Raw genomic sequence first — 21,328 nt, forward strand, 5'->3', positions numbered from 1 at the left:
AAGAAAGAAGTATAAGTAATGTCAGTGTTGGAGATAAAATGGAATCATAACAAACGATTAGTTAACCCAAGCAAAGGCAGAAAAAGGGGAAAAGAATAAAATGACGGATGAAACAGAGAAGCAACAGCAAGATGATAGATTTTAATCACACTGTATCATTAATCACAGCGGAGGGAACATCTCATCATAACTGTTAACAGGCTGAGATCATCAGCGTGTTCTAAAAGGCAAAACCTGGCTACTGGCTTCCACAGGAAACTCACTTGTGATACAAGGACAAAAATAGGTTAAGAGTAAGGGGGTGAGGAAACGCGGGCTGTGTGAACACCAGTAAAGGGGGGAGTGGGGATGCTAATGTCAGCGTAGATTTGGGAACAAGGAATATTCTCAGGGACAAGAGAGGACAGTGTTGGGTCCCCAGGAGGACAGAACGTGAGCATACATGCCGGTCGGCACCAGGACTGGACTGCTGCCCCCCGGAGCCCCTCACTGCCCCGTCCTGACCCTGCATGGAGGGCCGGGCTGCTCCCCCAACCCCCAGAACTCTGTCCTTTGCTTCCGAGCCCCTATCTCACTGGGCAATTATACATCGTGGGGGAGATTATTACGTAGTTGTACTTTTCGTTCATGCTTTCTTAAGCTATTAGCAGGATGACATCAACTCACCTACTGATCACACACTTAACGCGTGTTTTAAATGTGCTTCGTACATGGGAAGGCGTTGGTGGAGAATCAAGGTGTTTAAAACCAGCAGGAATACACGCACTGTTCTTAAAGAACTACATGCTGGTGAGAGAGGTGAGAAATTCTAGGAGAGCGTGAAACTGCCTCTAGGGAAGCCCAGGGGCCAGCGGGCTCAGGAGGAGAGCTCTGGCAGCGGGGAGGGGCCGGCGGGCTCCCCAGGAGAGGAATGGGGGGGCAAGTTGAAGCCGGTGGGGTCCCCCGTGGACTGGGACGGAAGGCAGGGGCTGAGCAGAGACACCGCAGGAGAGCTGGGTAAGGAAAGAACGTGGAGTCTGGAATCAGATTTGGGAAAAAGGAAAGGAGCTGGGACTTACTGAGAACTTTCTATGTTTCCTGGACTTTGCTCTCTGGTTGCAAATCATAATGGACTCATCGTGGGAACGTCTATCGTTGCCGCACACGGACAGCGTCTGCTGCATTAGACCTCACGTACCAGGCGTGGAGGGTCACCCCTCTTCCGGGCAAGGGCGCTCACGGTAGCTGCCACCCAGGGTTAGTGAGGGCGTCAGTCTCAGGAGCCAGGGATGTGAACATGCCTCGGGTGCTGGGAAGTGAAGTGCAGCCCTGGTCAGTCTTGTTTCATGTATCAAATCCATCTTGGGCCCATCGACAATGGTAGTGCGTCTGGATCCAAATCACGGACAGGGGTGCCTCCCTTCACTGGAGATGCCTGGACAACCTCAGAATTTTCAGAGCTGAATAAAGAAACTCCACATGTTTTAGCAGAACTTCAGAAGACTGAGTGGGCTCTTTTTTTCATTTAGCTAATATATACTGAGAGAGATTCTGGGCAAGAAATTCCCTGAACTCCCCCCGTGCAAATCTGAACACAAGTCTCTTTAAATATGGTTCTTTTCTAGTGTTTTCTTCTCATTCTCTGAGCTGGATCCTAAAAGTCACCCATCTCGTCTCCTCTTAGCCATAAAGCGCCCAGAATTCTGGTGGCCTGAGAAACCCTCAGTTCTCACCCTGAAGCAGTTGTCTTTGTATATCATTTTGTATGGATTGCAGAGAAAAAGGCAAGGTTTTTACAGAAATGTGATAATCAGTAAGATTTTTGAAACATAAATCCATTTGTAATGTGCGATATCCCTAGTCAGTAGTAATTTCTTTCTTTTGTCGTTTTTCAAAAACTTGTTTGTGTTTCATGCGTCAACATGAATCACATTTTAAATATTTGCCCCGGCACCGTTTATTGAATTAAACTTAGTTTATATAACATACAAGAATAATTCCTTTGCTGAAAGCGTTATCTCAGTACAATTGTGATATCGGTCTTCAGACCTCTCAACTGAAAGACAAGAGTCTCTGTGTAGGTGCTCAAAGCACTTAGTCCTTGTAAGAGAAAAGAAGATGAGTGCAACCTCTATATACAGAGAGAACAAAGAGCTCAGAGGAAAATCTGTGCAGAGAAAACAAAGCTTAGAGCCAACGGGAGGACCAGCTCTGTCACCTGTGTGTCAGGGACCTTGGGCTGCACTTCTAGGAACATCCACCAGAGAGCACTGGGCCCAAGATCATAGAAGACAACATTCTAAACCAGAGCACATGTGAATACTGAGCATCGTTCATACTTATCTTTACCAGGGAGCAGATTTACCACAGATAATTTCTTTATTTGTTTTTATTTTTTTATTTTTTTGGTACGCGGGCCTCTCACTGCTGTGGCCTCTCCCGTTGCGGAGCACAGGCTCCGGACGCGCAGGCTCAGTGGCCATGGCTCACGGGCGCAGCCGCTCCGCGGCATGTGGGATCTTCCCGGACTGGGGCACGAACCCGCGTCCCCTGCATCGGCAGACGGACTCTCAACCACTGCGCCACCAGGGAAGCCCCTCTTTATTCTTTTTTTTCAAGATGCTTTAAGAGGGGCCACTAAATACCAGCTTCGATTGTTTTAGATGATTGCATTTGGGGGGAAGCTACGTTTGCATTTTGAGATATAAACTCATTTTGGTATGCACTGATTCCTATAAAGAGGAAAAGAAACACAAACTGTATCTTCCCAGGAACGGTTGTATACGTGTGCTGATGCAGGCTTATAAATGTTGTTTTCCCACTCCTGAGTCACCTAAATAGAAACGCAGAAGGAAACAAAGGAATGCACAGGCCTCATAAAGCGGCCCAGGGGCACCTTGCAATTAGCCCACAAATAGCTCGGCAAGAGCGCTGGCACCTTTGTCCCCGACACTTCATTCCGCTGTTTGGGGCTGGGCTGCTAGACCGCTCACAGTGGGGAGGGAGGGGGAATTAGGAAAGCCGATGAATGCTCACTTCATTTTCCCAGTGGTCTGGCACAAAGTTATTATTTAATATTTATCGCTGGTGTTCCTGTAATTGTCAAACCCTGCAGAAAGAGCCCAATGTGCGGTGACCGTCCTGAGCCCAGCTGTGCAGCCCTGGCCGTAATGCAGACCCCGGGGAGGTGGATCCGCCCGCTGCAGCTCTCAGGCTGCTGGGCTGATTCCTGTGCACGTGAGGAGTCCATTTCCAAAGCATCTTCCCTGGGTGAGGCTGACCCAAAACCTGGAAAACGGACCAAACAGCAGCACCGATTCAGAGGGGAGGTGAGACTAGACGGGCAGAAACCCCATGTGCCCCGTGGGTGCCGAATCAGGTAGGGCACTTGCAAGAGGGATTTTCAACTTGACATTTGTTTTCTTATTCAAAGCAATGCTTACTCACTGTAAAAGATCTGGAACAAGAGACAAGCCGAAAGAAGAAAATAAAAGCCACAGAGGGCTTCAGCCCTCAGAGAGAACCGTCCTGAAATGCGTTCAAAGTTCGTCTATTCGTCAGACTTTTCTTTTAAGTGGACTTCATTTATCTAACAACATGGATGATATTTTCATGGCAGACAGGCGCCAATAAAGAAATCCTCGCTCTCCCCACAAATGCTGGAGATGGAAGGCAGACGTCTGATGTGGAGGAGGGAGCTTCAGCCCTCGGCCTCAAAGACAAGGGTCTGCAGCCTGGCCTCTCTGTTCCCGGCTCCTTCCCCTCATTCGGGGCGAGCTTTCTAATGCTCTTTCTCTGCACATGGGAGATGAGTTATTTCCATATCACAGCGCTTTTCTGTTTTCTTTCCCTTTCCTTCCTCGCTTCCTTCCCTCCTTCCTTCCTTCCTTCCTCGCTTCCTTCCTCCCTTCCTTCCTTCCTTCCTTCCTTCCTTCTTGACTGAGCGCGCAGCCTTCGGGGTCTTAGTTCCCCAACCCTCTCCCTCGGCAGTGAACGTGCTGAGTCCTGACCACTGGACCACCAGAGAATTCCCAGCAGCACTTTTAAATGGATTGAGACACAGCTGATGTGAAGGGCAGCAGCAGCATGGCTACAACACATTATTATCACATGGTTTTTGTCACTAAATTCAGATGCTCTGTTTCTTCCTATGGGACATACAGGGTAAATTTCAGACCTAACCTAAAAAACAAAAACAAATGTCTTTCTAATAAATTAAAGCTATGTCATAAATAGCTCTTTCACAGTGGACATATAGGGGAAGAAGTTTCCTGACAAACTTGAGGTGAAAACCTGCCAATATAGCACAAGAATAGAGAAAAGAGTAGCCTCTGCAGTGATAGTTACCTTATTCGTTACTTGTTTTAATGGGCTCTCGGGGGACATTTTATCTGCAATAGGTAACAATTCACGTAGCTCCTGTTACAGAATTTCAAGCAAGGTCACCCTGTGGAAATGTAAACTTTGTGGGGTGTTGGCAGGGGTACCCTCTTGATTTTATGCTTCCTTCATTCCACCGGACGAGACCCTAAAACCACATGCGAAGAGAACTTTACAAACCCACACAAGTGGAAGAAACGAGCAAGAATCTCAGCGTAAACACTGGGAAAAAAAGAAAGCTGAGGCTGTGAGAGCTGTGACTCAGGAAGGTTTAGGACCCCTGCCCTGGGGTGAGCAATGTCACCCTAAGTTCACGTTCACCTGGAACCCGGAACGGGAACTTATGTGGAAACAGGGTCTTTGCAGATGCGAGGCAGTTAAGGTGAGGTCACCGTGGATTGCGGTGGGCTCTAACGCAACGGCTCGTGTCCCCGTAATAGGAGAGGACACACAAACACACACGGAGCAGGGTGCAGGCCAGGGAACGACGGGGGCAGGAACTTGCAGTGATCCATCCACAAGCGGAGGACACCTAGGGTCACCTGCAGCTAGAAGAGAAATGGAACAGACGTTTCCTCAGAGCCTCCAAAGGGAACCAGCCCTCGGACTCCTTGAAGGGGGTCTTCTGGCCTCCTGAGCTGTGGAGGATAGATTTCTGCTGTTCTAAACCCCTCGGTTGGTGGGGTTTGCTACAGGGCGGCTGGAATCCAGGGCAAACGCCACCGCTACTCACCCAAGAGGGAGTGGAAGCACATCTGTCTACACCTGCGGGTAGGAGGCCACTCATCAGCCCCGGGAACCGGAGAAGATGAATTCAGTGTCTTCCACATAGAAGATGTTTCAGCAATTGTCTGCAGTTGAATGCTGTTTGAAGAGGATCCTCCATAACCAATGGGCTCTTAGAAACACCCAACAAATTGGTTGCTATGAGTCTTTGGAGAAGTCAACGTGGACGGATCCTGGGAATTCCAGGAGCAGAAACGTGCTTGGGTGGAGAAGCAGCCAGGAAACTGGGAGGAAGGAAGCCGGTGGGGTCAGTATTTCTTTGTGGGCAAAATAGAGTCACTTGGAATTGCTAGACTTTGTGTCTTGAAAAATGCTGCCATGTTCTCCTGGTGCACGTGGAGTGGAGCCCCCTTGACTTTGACTGAGGGATGATGGTGTTTATGATATGACAGCGTATCCTGTAATTAATTCATTTTTGCTCTTTTATTCTTTGTAATAAAGTTATTTTGAAAATGACCTCCCATCCCTGCTATACTAAGAAAAAGGAAGTCTTTTCCCCCCGTATTCAGATGAGAGTTGAAAGAGCAGTGCTCAGAAAGTTGGGCTCAGAGGAGACCATGGGTGGATATGGAGGGGAGGGGAGCAGAGGTCAGGGTGGAGAGACGTCCCCTCCGTCCTCGTTCTGTATCCTCCTCCGCACATCCTCACTCACGTAACTGCTGTTACTTGAGTTTTCTTACCTGTGAGTGGAGAATAAAACACAACCCTTCTGAAATGCAGCAGCGTGTACTTTCTTATAATTAGGAAGGATAGACGAAAACACCTGTGTAGCTAGTAACTACCTGTGTCTTAAAACTCGTGTTAATATGAACATCGAAGGTAAGTGGCTAATTGGATTCCTGCATTCTACAAAAATTAAGAAAATGAGAGTGAGTTCTTTGGTTTTGGGGTCACGGAAAGATGAGAGCATGTCTGGCAGCCTATAGATGCACAAATTCCTTTGTAAAATTAGCAGGTGAAGTTGCATTAATAAAACTCTCTATTTTTTAAGGGAAAAAATAGGACATTTTATTTATGAGAGGTATGTAAAAGAATAAGTGGAGAAACAGCAGTAGCAAGTAAAGAATAAACATAAATTATATTTAATTCTTGGCCACCTGATACCTAAGATAATAGAGAGAAATACTGATAAGTGCTCTGTGGGAATATTTGGGAAACGCTGGAGGAAACGGTTCAATCATAATTGAAGTATGCATTTTAGATGGTTTGGATTGTTTTGCTGTTAATAACTAGCTTTCATCTTTAGCTTCTTCGGGACAGTAGTGGATACATTTTCCTAGGATGAGCTTTCAGGACCTTTGTTTGAGGCTTTGCGATCCCACAGGTCGTTTGATCTCTCAACTTGATTTTTGGGTACCGTGTCATTTCTTCCCCTGTCTTGCTGAAGCTGGGAACGCCCTTCCAGCTTTCAGCCAGAAGGACTTCCGTCCCCTGCAAAGTCCCTGGGGAGGTGCTGGGCGGGACCTTCTTCCAGCCTGTGGACAGACAGAGACAGACATTTCATGGTGGTCATCCACAATGCGACTTCACCAAGTGTCCCCACTTCTTCCAAGTTCTAATCAAAATTCCTCAAGCACGAAGCTAATATTAGCACCAATTCATAGCAAAGCTTCTTATGAGATGACCAAGGACAGATTTCAACGGATTCGTGTGGCTGGTTTTGTTTCGACTCACAATTCATGCCTGTCTTCTTTGCTCTCAGGCTGTTAACCTCACCTGTGTTTTGTTCAACAGTAAAGGAGCACAGCCCAGCAGCATCCCCGGTGGACACTGGGTGCCCTGGCGCCCAGCCGCCTCCAACCGGCCCACTGAATTGCCTACAGGTGACCCACACACATACGCTGGCACATGTGCACGGACAGTGCACTTAGCTGTCTGAGTGTTTGTACACACGTGGTTAACGGGCTTGAAAGGGCATCAGGCAAACAGCTGCTGCACCTCCCTCCCGCCCCAGGTTAGCCTGAAACTGCTCCTTCTAGAAGGGTCTCTGTGCCCCTGGAGGCCCTCAGGCTGTGGAGGCTCAGGTGACCAGGTACACCTGAGCGCATCCCACTCACTGAGACCGCGCTCACCTTTCACAGCATCTTCACGCGGCAGGGTGCACTTCTCTACGCGTTCATTTCTTCTTCTCCTGGAGGGGCTCACAAGCCTGTATTCTCTCCATTCACTCCTCCAAGAACACTGGAGACTGTGGCTATAATTAAATAAGTCCATTTGACAACTGAGTAGGATAACAGCCCCGACTCCTCACTTCGCCCAGGAGGGAAAGTGAGGTCCAGAGGGGCAGAGAGTTTTCTTGGCAGGACTGATCACGAAGCTGGGCCGTAGCTCTGATCAGGTAATGTGCCCTCCCTCCCAGGAAAGACGAGTGAAGGAAGTGACTGACTGCATTTCCATCCTGGCTTTCCTGTTCATAAACCCGACGTCAGGGCCCTTTCCAGGACCACTGAGCAAAAATATCAGAAGCTTCAAAGTAAAATAAATATATACGTTTAAAATGGAAAAAGGTAAAGCTGCTATGGCCAAGAAATGCAACGAAATCGCACTAGAAGCAAAATTGCAGTTTTTCTCCAGAACATATCTAACCATCTTTTTTTAAAAAATTAATTTATTTTATTTTATTTATTTTATTTTTGGCCATGTTGGGGCTTTGCTGCTGCACGTGGGCTTTTCTCTGGTTGCGGAGAGTGGGGCCAACTCCTCATTGCGGTGCACGGGCTTCTCATTGTGGTGGCTTCTCTTGTTGTGGAGCACATACTCTAGGCACGTGGGCTTCAGTAGTTGTGGCACACAGGCTCAGTAGTTGTGGCTCTCAGGCTCTAGAGCCCAGGCTCAGTAGTTGTGGTGCACGGGCTTAGTTGCTCCACGGCATGTGGGATCTTCCTGGACCAGGGCTCGAACCCGTGTCCCCTGCATTGGCAGGCGGATTCTTAACCGCGGATTCAGCACCACCAGGGAAGCCCTAACCATCTTTATAATCAATCTTTACCTCAAAATGCTCTTTTTTTCCGTCAACTTCAGAAAAAGCACATTTAAAAAAAATTTCGGAGTGACCTTTCCCAATCTGTAACCTCCTCGGTGGCATCCTCGGCGGGGGCAGAGGTGCCAGTATTTCTGAGAAGGCTGATGGAAGGAGCACAGACTATACGTTAGGAGGATCTCTTTCTCCACGATAAAAGGACTTCATCTCACAGCCCAGGAACGACGGTAAACACGTGGTTAAGGAACCCTCTATTACAACATACCTCCTCCCAAACCACAAAGACGGCGGCGGGCTCATCCCTGTACCACCCGGATGCAAACGTGCGCGCGGACATTCCCCGAGGCGAGGCTCCCATCTCTGCACGTTTGGTGGATCGCGCGCCCGAGATGCTTGGCCACCTGTAGCACCCACCTCCCTGGTGACCATCTCACCGGGCGTCAGGGCCTGGGAGCCCCTTGCCTTACCTCCTACTCTGGCCCTGATCCTTGCTTTAATGCACTTGTTCTGCATTGATAATATGGACGAGCGAGGAAGAGGTTGGTTACCTTCCTTCGTTTTGCGTTGGCCATTACTTCAGATTGCATGTTGGGCATTTTTAAATTAGACTTGCTTACTGTGAGCAAAAAGAAAGATGTACCGTGTGATGCCAACTACTTTAAACTAATAATAATAATACAGGCAATGATAAAATCGGCTTGTTACAGCCCCAAAGATTCATATCTCAAATGATCCCAGACAGTGGCTACTTCGTGTCCGAATCAGGGTCGTGGAACTGTTTACTTCACAGGACATTGGACGTGGTCTCTAACATCGGGAAACCTCATATATGTTTGCAAATGGAGATGGTCCAGGGCACTCATCCTCCGTGTAACTCAATTCACATCACCCATTATGTGAATGAGATGTGAAAAATAATTTCCTGTATCTCGGAGTATCGCAGCTCTAAGTGGATTGCTGGCTCTGGCCCATGGAAAATAACAAAGTGATAGCGCCCACAGGACCGCCCCAGGCGGAGGTACCTCCTCCAAGCTTGGTGGAGAGCTGCTACCGTGTGATTCAAGGGAAACCACCATCCTGCTTTAGTGAGACAAAATATAATGACCCCCAGTTACAACACTGTGTTTGAAGAGCTAGCTTTTAGCTCTTCAAAATTACGTCCCCTAATTAGAAGCATGGGATCCGTAAGTTATCTTCTGGCTATAAATTATAATCCATATTCGTAGGCACATGAATTTCACCTTCTCTGGAGCAGCCCTTATGCAAACAGTAATAGTCGGTGTGTCATTAGAGCATACCGCCAATTAATTCTCAGAATGATCAATGGGAAGAATGTCCTTTCCCCCATATCTGGTTTATTTATGTGCTCCCATTAATTATGCCTAATTTTCTGTTAGCACTTCTCTTCCTAATGTAATTCAATTTAAGCATATCTTTCTAGAGACTTATTAATAGGTAGGGTCATTTATATTGTGTAGCACAAATATTTTATAATCCACTAATCTTGACAAAAAGGCAATGCCTTCCTGATAAAAAATGCATGAGAAGTAATGGTTCCCTATTAATAACTTATTAGGTCAGATCACACAGTTTGAGGTGTCTATTACACTTTAATTTTATCAGATTTCTTCCTCTGGAATTTGTCACACTTTCTTTATCTTTCGATTTCGATTGTTTTTCGTATCACCCTGCCTTGGCCACCCCAAACAGTCCTCCTCTGTGGCTTTGCAGTCTCAGAGGCGGGTAAAGAGCCACAAGGCTGTGCCAGAGGGAGTCCGGGAGAGGGAACGACCCCATTTGTCTTAAAGGGCCCTCTCTTCCTTATGAGACACGTTAATAATCAATGGATCCTGAGTTATCTTTGGTTCACACACCCTTTCAAACATCTGATGTTAGCAACCAACCTTCCCTCAGAGAATACATACTTACACAGAAAATTAAAATCTAATTTCAGAGGATTTATAGAAATCTTAGAATTAATCCATAAATTTTTAGGGGTCAAAGAAACACGGTTGAGGACCTTTAGCTAAAATTACCATGTTAATTATATCTAGATACTTTGGCTAATAACACGAGCTGAATAGATATGATTTTTAAAAATCCTGTCCGTCATCGCCAAGGTATGATGTAACGGTATTTGATTTGCCCTTCTAAATTCTTCCACCTAGACTTAAAACATTTCCGTGGAATGGCAAAGTCTTTCCCGAGGTCCTGGGGTGGGGCTATCTGCATTCAGGTAACTACATCGGGAGAGAAAGGGGAAATGTCTGCAGGAAAATAGTGACCAATTTTCTTAGGCAAGATGTTAGACTTCTGTCTTCTCATCTGTAAAGTGAGAGGATGAACAGTTATTTAAAATGCCCCTTCCAATGCTGATAAAATTATATGAATGTGCAAAAGCAAAAAAAAAAAAAAAAAAAAAGTCACGATTAGGGTACATGAGCAGAAATAATTTATGGTGAAGAAGTGATGCAAGTCGTCTTCGGAGAGAAGCCGGGAGGGTGGCCACTGGGTGAGCAGGTTTCTGATGGTCTGAGTTCCCACTGGAGCCTTAAACACTATTTGTACCCAGCTCTGTTACATTGTGGGTAGAAAGCCTGTGTGTACTAGCCCAGCAGTCAGTTATTTAAAAATACAATGTAAATGCAAAATTATCATCTGGATAAGATGTGGTCCAGGTTACTTTGCTGACAACAAGATTCCTCACTAGCAAGTGAACGGCAGAGGAACTGCTTTCGAAGATACTTGGGTGGGGCTACTAGCAAATTAAGTGACCTTTGAGGCTTCCATAAAAAAGATGAAAAAGACCAGCAGCCAAATTAGATTTAAATGACAATATCAACCCTTACATATAATTAATAGCTATTTGAGTAACACTATTAATTTGGAGGAATACATTTATTAAACTTCCTTAGGAAAATGGATTCAACTTATGCCATTACTAAATTAGGTTTGATTTCTTAAAAGTCAGCAGAAACTTTACCCTAAGATTAAATTCTCCATTCTCTAAATATATTTTATTTTTGCCTGTTTGAAAAACATTTTTCTAAAATATTTATTATTTATGTTTTTACTACAGAAAGTCCCCTACATATGAATGAGTTCTGTTCCGAGAGTGCATTCGTAAGTCCAATTTGTTTGTAAGTCCAACAAAGTTAGCCTAGGTACCCAACTAACACAATAGGCTATACAGTACTGTACTGTAATAGGTTTATAATACTTTTCACACAAATAATACATAAAAAACAAACACAAAAAAATACAGCCCCTTGAAAAGTACAGTAGTACAGCACAACAGCTGGCATACAGGGGCTGGCATCGAGTGAACAGGCAAGAGGTTACTGACTGGAGGAGGGAGAGGAGGTGGGAGATGGTAGAGCTGAAGGATCCTTAGCAATAGGAGACGGAGGGTGAGCTGCCATTTCACTCACGCCTGATGTTGATGGAATGCACGTTCACATCTTTGAAAGTTCGCAACTTGAAGGTTAGTATGAAGGGGACTTACTGTATTAATATCAGCATTTATCTATAAATCTCATGGTGTCCTGAAGATTCATTTGAATAAAAGAAAGTTGGACAATATTATATTACGCAATATAATATTATTCATTATATATGAATTAATCTTGTGTGTGTGTGTGTGTGAATTTTTTCCCCCAAACACTTCCTAAGTTCATCGTTTGGACAAAGGCACCTGGGTTGACATACTTACTAAAATGTAATTCCTTTGGATTCTACTCATAATTATTTATAGCAGACATTTACTCAACGTGCAAGCTCTGGGCCAGGTTTAGGCGATAAGGATGCAGACCAAAGTAAGTTAACACAAGTTCTTACTCCTGAGCAAAGGGAAAACACATAATATATATTAAAGTTCCTGCTTGTAACATTGATTCAACTCTTCACAACTCTATGAGCGATAATCAGATGATTGTAGACTTGGAAAGAGAACACTCTGGGTTAAATCATTTACTCAACTTCATACAGATGATAAATAACGAAGCCAGAATTTGAACTCAGCTTGCCCTGATTTCATAATCCTACACTCTTTTATTAAATATAATAATAGAGTAGATATAAGGGCAATAATACACAACTAGATGACAAAAGGGTAGTTTAGATAATTGCTTTAATAGATTATCAGGAGAAACCTCTGTGGGCTGAAATGGACAGGACCTGTTGCATGGAGAAGCCTGAGGCTGGGGGAAGCATCCAGCAGGCGACGAAGATTTCATGGAGCAAAATAAGGAGACAGGCCTGCACCAGGTAGATTCTGGGAAGTAAACGGCTTTGTCAGGAAGAAGCTGGAAATGTTTGCCGAGGGTCGTGAGTACTAAGCTGAGAGATGCATACATTTTTACCTGCAAGAACTTAGCCCTACAGGGTTTTTCTGAGCCAGATTATTAAACCATTATTATACCATTTAATAATTATTAAACCGTTATTGTACACAAAGGGAGATTCATTTCCGGTGATCTTCAGAACGAACTAGGAAGACAGTGAAGATGCTGTCCCAGCAGCAGAGGTGGGATTTACAGCGGGCTGGTTGGCTGCCCCCAGTACTCTGGAAAGGAAGTGTCCGTGGAAACCTTGGGAAGAAACAGTCCACCTGGTGATAAGTTGGGGAAGAAGGGTGTGGCAAAGAAAGGAATCAAAGCTGTTGGGGGATCGGGGCCTGTATGACCAATGGGGAGGTGAGACCTGAGGTCAAGGATGGGATGGAGACTTCAACTTGACATGTAGAGTTTGTGAGCCTCGTGGGAGGTCCTGTTGCTGAAGCTTCTCTCTTCCAGGTCTAGAAAGTTGTTAGAATGGGAACCTTGATCTGGGGCTCAGCTGCACTGAGGTGATGGTTTAAACCTTCAGAATAAACTGTTTCCCTCCTACAAAGTGAGAGAGAAGAACATGATTGAAGAATGTAATTGCTGAAGACTTAAAGCAGGAAGGGAAGAAAGCTTGGGAGCAGTTGGGCGCAGAGACCCCAAGCACGAGAGCATCTCGGGACGGAGAGGCCTGTGGCGGGGGGATGCCCCCGGGTGTGTCAAGGGCTCAAAGGAGTCACCAGATCACAGGATCCAGAAGGACTGTTGCTGTGCTCACTGCATGATTTCTGGTGACCTCGGGGAGGAAACTTTAAGAGAAGACCAAGAGCCAGCTGGCTTGAAGTTAAGGATCGTTGGCTGGTGTGTAAATAAAGGCAATGGCCATGGCCCTTTTGCCTAAGACAACTGTCTGTCAAAGGAGAGAGTATCCAGTAGCAGCAAGGATCAGTGGGGACAGGAAATGCATTTTCTCTCTCCTGCCCTCTCCCCCACCAGTCCAGTCTGGAAGATGGAGAGATTTGAAGTCAAACACGAAGTGAGAAAGGTGAGGAATGACTGGAGACGGAGATGCTCACCATCGTGCAGTTAAGGAAAGAGCGAAAGCCAGCCAAGGAGACGGTATGTTTGTGAGTTTCTTGGCCTAATAAAGACAATTGTTCTTCAGTGAGGCTGAGAGAAGGATGAAACGACCTGGGCGGTGCCTGGATTTACTTTGACAGGAGTTGGGATAATCTGGGGGCTCAGCCTGGCTTCCTGGCCAACTGGGTGGTGGACGGACTCCCAGCGAGGAAGTGGGCTTGGGGGGACATCAATCCCTGATCACCGTTCAGCAAAGACCTACCGTGCACCGGGAAGCGGCCTCGCAGCTGGGGAGCTAGGAAGGCTTCCTGGGGCTGGAGAGTTCTGCAGAGGCACATCGGAGGACCGCTGTGCACAGTGCATGGGGCAGCTGGTTTTTAGTGCTATGGGTCCTGGTCAGAGTGGAGAAGTGAGAGGCTAAGCGCTGGCCGACTGTTAGGGCATTGATTGAGTAAACAGGACAAAAGTCAAGTGGGCCCCAGAGTCAGGACGTTCTCTGGGACATCATTTAAGTAGTTGATTACAGCATCTGATTGGTGAAGAATCTATTACTTTTCAGGAGTGCTTTAGAGTATAAAGCACTTATATATCCTTTATCTCAGAAAGTCAAATGTACCTATAAAGAGGCTAATAGGCTGGGTGAAGTGAGCGGGTTAGGTAATTTGAGATCCCAGCGAAACAGTTCGTAAGAGGAATCAATTAAGGCTGTGGTCGGAGATGGGAAGCATTGAGCTTGAGAGGGCCGGCACGCTGATCAATCCAGTTTAGGACCCAGCAGGTGGACAGGCCAAGGCTGGGGTCTTAGGGGTCCTGTTGCGGGGAGTCTGCCTGCAGCTGGGAAGGGTTAACCCAGCTCGCTGCGGGCAAACGCCTTCTGAAGTGTGAGCAGGGAGACACCTGAACCCGCGTAAGGCCCAACCCGGGCCTCATCAGACCTTGACTATGAGGGTGGGTGTGAGTGTGAAGAAAGCCTTGAGGGAAGAATCCAGGGGGGCAGACAGGAAGGGGCATCGGGGTGGAGGTGGAGAGAGTCCATCACTAACACCCCCCAGCCTGGGCACATCTGAGGGACACTTGAGCAGTCCCGGGGCCAGACCCGGAGCCAGGAGGGAGCTGCCCGGCCTATGACCCTATGAGCACCCGCTGGGGTGTGTGTCACCCTCAGGGAGTGCCCTGAGCGCAGGAGGCCGGGCACTAGCTGAGGGAAGTCCCCGCAGTGACCCCTAGAGGGAGTGATGGGGGGATGAGAAATGGGGCAGGTGCTGGGCCCCCCGAGGGACCCTGAGGCAGTGGAAGAGGCGGCAGGGACTTTACTCAGACAGCGAACTCATTTACACACAACACTAAGCCTAGAGGAACTGCAGTCTGAAACTGGCGAAAATGTGTACGTCAGTCTTGTTTTCCGTCACTCTTGTTCACATCTGTGGTCTGAACGGAGATGTGCTATGGTTTACTTCTTTGAATCCTTTTAAATAATGATCATGTTGTAGGAGCACAAAAGAAATGGTGAGTGATGTGGAAAACAGAAAACCTTCTCTGGAAGGCTCCACCTCCATTTCTAAAAGGAGTGTGGCCTGGGGTTGGCAGGAAACTTCCTTACGTCCTTCAGAAAAGTCTTCCAACGGAAGGTCATTGTGATTTTCCAAACCCATAAATATTTTTATTCAGATTAAGAATCATAAAAGCATAATCCATGATTCCTGAACACATCATTCCCTGAACATGTTTAAGGACAAAAGAACGAAACTTTCTTTTCTCATTAGGAATCTCATTCTGGGCTTTTTTTTTTTTTAAATAATATATATGTATATTATATATATATTATATATATATTTAAATTAAAGTTTACTCATTCCAGATTATTTTTTATTTTTAATGAAAATTTAAGAACATGGATTTAAAATATGAAAATGACTTCCTCAAATGTTACGGCGCTCTGTCATTTTTCTAATAATTTTTACAAGATTAATAATTTTATCAGATTAATTTCATCCTGTAAAAGGGTATTGCCAATTTCCACTAAAGGGATTCTAAACTCAAAAGTATGCACCCGTGAACTACGAAATACAGTTTTAAAATGTAGGGCAAATTATTGCCCGAGAAAGCTCTGTGGGCTGCAGCATGGCTCACCCACTCCGCTTTCCCAGCGTACAGCTCACTGTATGGAAATTCTCCTCGATAACCTGCTGTTCATTATTAAATTTCAAGCGTGTTGTTTAGGCAAGTATGTTACATCAACACGATATTGTTCCCTCCTTGACTCCCTGACCCACTCCACTCCATCTAGATACCAACTCCAGCAAGAAGGACCTGACAGCCATCAGAATATCCTTCTGTCAAACACCAAGTCTTCCTCCCTATTGTAAGAATATCAAACAGAAAATGTAAACAACATTCTGGAAATGATGGTACAAAATGGCCCTCCTACGACACTGTAGGTGGAACAAAAGCCCCTTTCTGGCATTTGTAGCATCAGCAGCTGCAGGCTGATGCATTTGGCTTTCTGTTAAACAGAGGCTGGAGTGTAAAAATAGACACTGGCATTGATTGGAAGCTTACGCCTGTTGCAGTTCCACAGATTTAGAAAGTTCACTAATCGCTATCAATTAAAACCTCTGCCTTGTTGGTGCATGAATTATTCACAATAGTGCACACCATCTCAGGGCTTTTAGAAATATTTATTGCAGCCAAATGCAGAAATAGTGAAATTCAACCTGAGAAAGATAAAGAATGTGTTTTAACTTGTAAATACAGTGAAAGTAGCCATTTTAGCCTAATTATTGGAATATACATTTGGCAATCCACGATAGGTGTACGCTTATACAGATATTTCTGATCCCTGATAGACTTATAACAAATTTTGATCAGTTTCTTTTAGACTTTACTTTAAAAACATCTAAGAAATATTACCTAAATTAAAAAGCCATCTAGTCCAGCCATAAATATGCAAATATTGACATACACATATACAAATACACAGGAATACGATGATATCAGTGACTGCCCATTTGTGAATTCTGAAGTCTGCTTCCTCCACTAAAAATTAGCATCAGAAATGTCAAAACAAACCAGTTGCTCTTTCGGAATCGAAGTCATGTTGTTATGTTTGTATTTGTTCTCAAACCTTTTGGCTGCTTTTGGTCACCATTTTGTAAAGTATCACTGTTTTCTCTTGAGCTCTTCCCCCAGCATCACCACTGAGTCCTTCTTGGGGACTGGCTGTGAGTCTGTCCCACAGTGGCACCATCAGGGGAAACGGGTTCAGGGTGGCTGCTCCGTTACCTTGTACCTGTTTTACAATAGGAAACTCAGATCTTGCCATTTCCTTAACCTTCACACCCACCGGCATCAGTGAAGTGGCTAAAAATTGCTCTAAAAGGGGAAAGGCAATTGGAAGAGCGCATTCAACAATGATAATAACGCTGTCATTAAAGATTGATGAGAACTTTCAATTAGACCCCATTCCCAATCTGGAGCCGCTCAAGCCAGCTCTGCCTACTATGATCTAAAGCTTTGCAATAAAGATAAAAGGTCATTACGATCTATTGAATTCAATCATGACAAGTACATTTACCTGACGGCAGCATGTATTACATACAAAAAACTAAATTAAAATAACATTATGGGCTGACTCAAATCCACATGAAAAAGGAAATTTAGAATGAAGGACAGATCAAATCTCAGGCTAAGAATAATTCGATTTGTAGTCCCTTTTTGTTGCAGAAAAATACTCTGTTGCCCATCCTGATTGATGCTGCCACTCTGGAGAAAGAGCACGCTTTCTTAGTAACGGATGCTTCAATAGAACAATTATAATATCTGGTCGCTAACAATAGACTGAAAGACATACCATTTATGAAAACAATGCAATAATTGTTAGGTAAGAATAAATAGACATATAATTGTGCAAATATATGGTGAACATTATTATTTCGTAAATTTTAAGAATAGTGTTGAAACATATAAATATAAGATATTTTATAGACATATTTCTACTGATTTTGATGCCTTACATATTGTATTTTTGACTGGAAAATTAAACATATTTATGTTGAAAAATGTAGCCCACATGTAAGAAGATATAGTTTAGCACAAATATATGTATTTCTACATAAATCTACATGGCCACTGAAAGATATATTTTCTATCCTAATACCATTTACATCCATTCTATTTCTTAAGACCCCCAAATCTAAGTTATCAATAATTGATATGTTTTTGAACTTTGTCAGTAACTGCACACTACTTAAAAAGTTAATGAATGAGGTTTAGGGGATCTTTTCTACATAATAACATAAATTATTGTCCCTCTTTGTTAAATATTATTTTAAAATCTCTACTTTTGTGACTATAAACAGAATAATCAGGGTCATTTGATCTGTAGTCACAGACGAGTCTTGAACAATGTAACCAGCTTTTGAAAAACAAAAGATTCCAGCACTGCTGATAAAATTCAAATACCTACGCTTAACTGTTTTTCAAGCCCAAAACACTTTTTAACTAACTTGGCGGTGGATGACGAAGAAAATCGCTAAAATGATTTTCTAAGCATATTCTACATTAAAGCAATAATTTATTTCTGTCCTAATTAAGGACAGAAATAAATTATTATCTTTACTCACAGCTTCTGTTCTAAGTTTCTGCCTGAAGCAGTGGAGGGTAGAACTCTTGAGTACTGAATTCCCCTAGAAATCTCTTCTGCTGCAATTTTAGTAGCAACCGATGTTTTCTCTGTTTGGGCTTATACTGTTTTCATTCAAGAAAATGTTACCATTCTATGTGCATAGACAAGAAATAGTTTAACCCATTCAAATGTTGCCTTTCTTGGCAGCGAATACATACAAGGGAAGGTGTCCTCGTCACCCTGTTGGTCTTCTCTCAGTTGAAGGCAAAGCAAGTGCACACGTGAACGTGTGTGGGTGTGTGCATCCGTGCCTTTGGACTTTAAATATTCCTTTTATATGAGAAATTCGTCTTTCTGAAAACACATTATTGACTCTGTGTAGTGATTTCTACCACGTGGTGGCAGCGTTGCACCGATGTAGAAGGCTGGGCTGTGACTTTCTCTTGAAATGGCAGAAATGAAAGTCAGTTTGGATTTCTCAGACAGCATCATTTGTACGTACAGGGCAATGCTATAAAAATGGTGCAGAACTAAATCCACAGTATTTTTTATAACATAAATGTAGTCATTAAAATATGATCTAACTCAGGAGTCTTATTCCTAATAACTAAAGTAAATTTGTAGCATATGAGTTATGCTATTAACAAAAAAATCACAATTTTATTCATATCCATCTCTTTTTACTCATGGATTATTTTTTTGTATTTTGAACACCTCATTGGTGTGCAAACAGGATAGAAATATATGAGCCCTCCTATCTTTATCATTTAGTAATTCTGAGGGCTAAAGTCACATAACCAACATAGAGTTTCAATAATATTGAAATAATATTGAATGTGCATTTTGAAAATCCCCGACCTCAATTTTGCTGCCTTACGGGAATAGTATATATTGTCTGGGAATTAGTTCTATATTAAAGAATAAAACAAATGTTCATAAAAATTTAAAGATGCACATCCTACAAGTAAAAGTGAAGCTTTATTATGTAAACTGTAATGCTTAAGTTGCCTGTTGAAATAGCGGACTTTGGTTAAAGATGTTCTATGCTTCATGACATACGTTGACAATAAATGTCTCTGAGAGTTTTCTTCAGTGTATGATTTATGTTCTTTAGATGTAATTGAGGGCAAGATAGTTATTACGAAAATAGTCAGTACAATATTATGAGGATATTTTGACTGTACATATGTATTTTCACAAAAAGTTTTCTCAGTGTCAGTTCCAATTGCCCATTATAAATAATTAAAGCCAAATGGAAATTATTTTTCACCTAAAGCAAACTCACTGGTCCAATGATGAGATGCATACAAGACACGTAAGTGGCCTGGGTGTAATAGTAAGGGCAGATTATCCCAGTCTATTTCAGTTCCTTTGCAGAACACATCTCTAGACCACCTGAGAGGCAGGTACTGAGATGCTGGTGGGACCAGAGCCACAGCATCTTCCTGCAGCAGCTCCCATGCACCCCTCACCTTCGTCCTCCTTCCCTCTCCTACTCAGTTATCTGCTTTTCCAGTTTCTTGGTAAAAGGGAATGGAGAAATAGAAAATTCTTCAAAGCAAAAGTCTTCAAACAATGTCTTGTCCTGAATAAGCCCGATGACAGTGAGAGGCATTGTACGGCAGTAAAGTGATCCAGAGTTCCGAAATCATTCCAGCCTTTTGATCTCTAGAATATCTTGCATTTTTACTCTGTCTCAGTGGTTTCATCTGAAAGGGACATTTATTCATGGATTCACTGTTTCTTTCAAAAATATATATTGGGTACCATATGTTAACCAGATATAATGCCAGTCAAAAGGGAATAAGGTTTGGCTCCTTTGAAAAGTAACAGTAATTTGTGTTTCAATGGGATATTATAATGTTTTGAGCATTAAAATGATATAAAGTATAAAATAATTTGAAGAAAACATAGAAGAATCTTGAGTCAGCTTCTGTTATAAAAAATACTCTTACACATTCTAAGTCCTTGATGACCTTACTGGGGTTTATAACTAAGCAAAATAATTTTGATAGTAACTTAAAGTGATTTCTTATGGGATTGAACTGTATAAAAAAGCAAGCCATAGGGACAAAGTGCTGGTTAGGTGTGCAGAAAATCAGATCAAGTGCAGAAACGTTTTTGTTCTTGTTGTCTTAGTCTCTGTTGTTAGACACAGTGGTTGGCAGACAGGAAGGGGTGATACACACAAAGGAAGAGTGGAGGTGAGGGATGCCGCACGCGGTCAGGCTCTCACCTGGGCCACTAGGGTGACGGCCTCCATAGCTGCGTGGGGCATCACCACGCTGTGCGATCCTTGCTCAGGTGGCCCTTGACTCCAGCTGGCTGTTTCCACCATGGAGGTTCTCTCCCTGTATGGCGGAATTAGGTGAGCTAAGCCATTAGTACAGGCAGTCACTTTAACTGCAGAGTTAACTGATGTGGCATTTTGGAGAAAAAGCAGGTGGCTCTGAAATGTTCTCAATTTCATGTGAACTTTGCGCTGTGCTTTTGGCTGTGGAGTCACCACGGGCTGCAGAATTCTCCGATGCATTTGGATTGGTCGCGTGTGTCACCTGCCATGTGAATGACTTCCATCTTGAGTGGCCTGAAGAACAAAATTATTGGTTATAATAATTATTATAATAATGACTGGTTATAATAATTATTGGTTTTCATAATATAATAACAACCATGCTTGACACTTTTTTTTTTTTTTTTTTTTTTTTGCGGTACGCGGGCCTCTCACTGCTGTGGCCTCTCCCGTTGCGGAGCACAGGCTCCGGACGCGCAGGCTCAGCAGCCATGGCTCACGGGCCCAGCCGCTCCGCGGCATGTGGGATCTTCCCGGACCGGGGCACGAACCCGCGTCCCCTGCATCGGCAGGCGGACTCTCAACCACTGCGCCACCAGGGAAGCCCCGTGCTTGAGAGTTTTTCATACTCTTTTGGCTACGTGACGACTCTTGTACCTGTGAGATGTGCAAATGCACATTTGTTAGCCTGTGTAAAAAGTAAGTAAAAGGTGTATAAATAAAAATCAGTCGTGTTTACATAATGAGAATAATATATTATGTATCCAGGTATGTACAATATATAATAGGTTATATACACATATATGCATATATATGTCTATCATGACATGCATGTGCACACTTTTATAGAATATACTCTGTGTATAGTATATATACATTGACGT

This window comes from Aethalodelphis obliquidens, unplaced genomic scaffold (assembly GCF_003676395.1).
Source record: "Aethalodelphis obliquidens isolate GAN/ISIS:26980383/991018 unplaced genomic scaffold, ASM367639v1 scaffold19, whole genome shotgun sequence".
Lineage (NCBI taxonomy): Eukaryota > Metazoa > Chordata > Mammalia > Artiodactyla > Delphinidae > Aethalodelphis > Aethalodelphis obliquidens.